The sequence below is a fragment of the Rhinopithecus bieti genome, unplaced genomic scaffold, assembly GCF_001698545.2.
Source record: "Rhinopithecus bieti isolate Rb0 unplaced genomic scaffold, ASM169854v2 scaffold_68778, whole genome shotgun sequence".
NCBI classification, from domain to species: domain Eukaryota; kingdom Metazoa; phylum Chordata; class Mammalia; order Primates; family Cercopithecidae; genus Rhinopithecus; species Rhinopithecus bieti.
This window is the reverse complement of record NW_016827519.1, coordinates 2,118,550-2,122,260: the sequence shown is the minus strand read 5'-3', so window position 1 is coordinate 2,122,260 and position 3,711 is coordinate 2,118,550.

Here is a 3,711-nt window from a genome sequence, read left to right as displayed (position 1 = left end):
GTGTGTGTGTGTGTGTGTGTGTGTCTGTGTGTGTGTACATATAGTACTCTGTATGTATATGGAAAGGTAGATAGAGAATGAGGAGACAAAAATAGCCTTTAAACCAGTAAATTTGTTTCTTAAAACAGTAAATTAATTCTGAGAATTTGAACTGAAGATCTCTACAGCATTTCCAAGATTCTTAAGCAACTCATGTCATTCTGACAATTAATACCTTATGGGATTAATGTGAGGGTAAAACAGCACCTGCTCTCAATCAAAATTCTGACTTTCTAAGTACATACTGGTGCACAGTTTCAAGCTGCTCGTCTTTGCACATCTAATTTGACTTAATGTTGAACCCATAAATCTCTCCATTGTTCCGCAGTTCATACACTTTTATTAGCAGATAAGAAAGTGAAATTCATGGAGACATTGGGTTACATAAGCTTTAAAGTATTACTAAAAACTACAGCCTAAATAGCCCATTTTCCATTGAAGATGCAAAAGGATAACCACAGAAAGGGCTAGCAAGCTTATTTTAAGGCTATGTCTTGCTCGTGCAATTGCATGGAAGTCAGCTTGTAGGAGGGGAAGTCGCAGAGTTAACAGAAATCCTACATCTCCTGCTTTCAAGGAAAGATTCTGTTCTGCTTTCACTCTCCAAACACCCAAACACCCAAACACCTACTTATTTCCAGTAATACTCTGGCTGACCTCTAGACATCTAAGCTTTCTATTTCAAATTCTCCTACTTAGAATTTCTCTCTCTCATATTTCTTCTTATGGTGGCACCTTCCAAAGAGCTATTATTAATTCCCACATGCCCCTTATGATTCAGACCACTTCTCTCTTTTTTTCTCTCTCTCTCTGCACTGTTACTTGGTCTTCTTTTTATTTTTTTTTCCGACAAATTTTCCTCTTCCTTCAGATATGCTTCACTTCCATGAACTCCCATACCTTCTGTTCTCATTTCTACCTACTCTTTCTCCTCTGGTAGAGGAGAAATCTCTCCTGATAGCTCTCTTTTCTTATCTTCTATCTAAAATACAGTCTTAACATGACATGCCACACAAACCTGAAAGTCATTTCTTTTTAATGTCATGCCAAAGCTATCTCAGTTTATTTTTTGTTTGATTTTAGCTCAACATTCTAATAGCACACTCTATAAATGCATTCCAGCTTATCAAAATCATTACAAAGTTCTGACTAAGAACATCAATCTTGTGAATTAGTCATATTTAGTTCAAAGCAAGGAAGTACTTTCAGTTACTGTCTGTTTTGTCATACTAGTGACTGTAATATATCATGAACCACTCTGTTACCATCTCAGCAAGCATCCTCACGCTTACAATTATTGAGATGAAACCAATACTCAAAAGTGAAACTTTAATTTTTAAATACCTATTAACTCCATTGAAAGGATGACTCATGATCACAGAACTGTCTACAAGGTTGGGATGGCATTCATTACTGGGAATGATCATTGGCATTACCTTTACAAACACTTTTGTGATTTGCTTATTTAATGTCTTGTGAATTCTACTGATTAATTTAACAATTTATTACATAGATTAGCTGGTGTTTTAACAAAATCACCACTAACAGAAACCAGAGAGCATCAAAAGAAAAATTATTTTTTACAGATTATTTGCCACATAGAATTCCCTCCCAGTGTTAGTTGACATAAATACAAGTTTTAAGAGGCAGAGAATAGATAAAAATATTTTTATATCTCTTGTTGTAACCATGCACAGGTACAGAAAAAGTTGTAAAAGGAGACATGATCTCTACATTACAAGATTTGGGAAAAGCAAAAGAAATATAAAGGGAAAAATCCATCAAATCCAGTATCATTAGCTATAAATCAGAGCCTTAAAAGATACTAATGTTGTAGAATTTTTTAAAAATCTAGTCCACCACCATTTTTATAAATAAAATTTTACTGGAACTTGGCCGGGCGTGGTGGCTCATGCCTGTAATCCCCAGCACTTTGGGAGGCTGAGGCAAGCAGATCACCGATGTCAGGAGTTCAAGACCAGCCTGGCCACCATGGTGAAACCCTGTCTATACTAAAAATACAAAAATTAGCCGGGTGTGGTGGCGCACACCTGTAAACCCAGCTACTTGGGAGGCTGAGGCAGGAGAATCACTTGAACCTGGAAGGCAGAGGCTGCAGTGAGCCAAGATCACTGCACTGCACTCCAGCCTGGGCGACGGCGACCTCCATCTCAAGAAACCAACAAACAAACAAAACGTATCGGACCCCTGCCATGTCTATTTGTTTACTACTGCCTATGGTCAAAGAGACCTTAAGACTTGCAAAGCCTAAAATATTTACCATCTAGCCCTTCACTGGTCAAAGTCCTAATGCCCGATTTAGAAGATGGCAGATACAATATAAATGAGATCCAGCTACTCAGGAGGCAATTACAAGTAAATACAGCATGTGATTGTAGGAAACAATCACATATACTCAGTTCAAGTAGAAATGCTAGTCTATCCTGTATCTGGCTACTAAAAGCAAAATGTCACAGGTAAGCAAATGGCAAGATAATACTAACATTGTAATAATCTTATCATTTGGAGAAGCCTGTGCAAACATGGCAAATTTTAACCCAATGGAACAAACCCCATCAAGAAGTCTACAGTGAGCCATGAATACTAGTACGTGCATGATGGCAGCCTAGACATGAATCTCCACATCTGCTCCTAAAACACCTTTAAAAACACCAAGAAAAGCTGTAAATCTCCATGACCTACTCCTTCAGCAAAACTGAGAGGAAGAAAACCCATATACACCAAACAACATGCTGCAGGGCAGGCTAAGAAGGAACAGGCCAAGACATGAGCAATGTGGGAAGGTAGGAAAATGTAGTAAGATAGCAGGATATAAAACTAATACATAAAGTAATAGCTTTCAGCTAGAAGGTATGGTGGAAGAGAAGATAGAATTTACGAAAGCAACAGATTGCAGAATATCTAAGATTCAGTAAAGAAATGTGGCTAGGAAGTACATGCTAAAACACACCTGAAGGTCTTCGAAGGATTCCAACATGAGCAGACATACCATGTTCTTGAATAGGAATAACCAATATCATAAAAATGTCAAGTCTCCCTAAATTAATTTTTTAATTTACAGCAATTCCAGTGAAAATACCTTAAGTTTTTTTTTCCCCAAAACCAGACAATACGATTTTAAAGTTCATGCCGAAAAAATAAACCAAAAGGAAGAGTCCTCCAAAAGCTCTGAAAAATAAAGGCAATGGAAGATCAGGGCAGGTAAGGTTAGAGGGCAACTAACCTTACCAAGAATAAAAATACACTGTAAAACCTTGATAAATTAAAACATTACAGTACTGGCACATGACTTAACACACCAAACAGAAAAAAATCAAATAGACCCAAACATGTATGAGAATTTCATAGAGGAAAAAGGAAGCACCTCAAATCAATGTAAAATGGACTTTTAACTAAACAGTGTTGGGAAAATTAGCTATTTGAAAAAGATTAAGTTGGATCCTTATTTCATGTCATACTCCATCCACATGGATCCAAGTTCTCTATGCAAAAAATAAAACCATGCAAGTACTGGAAGAACACATAAGTGAATTCCTTTATAAACTCAATAGAGGAGCAGAGAAGGTCTTTTGAGTATGACTCAAAATCACAAGCCATAAAAATAATTTTTTTTTTTGTTTTTTGAACAGAACAATAAACACCTTTATTACA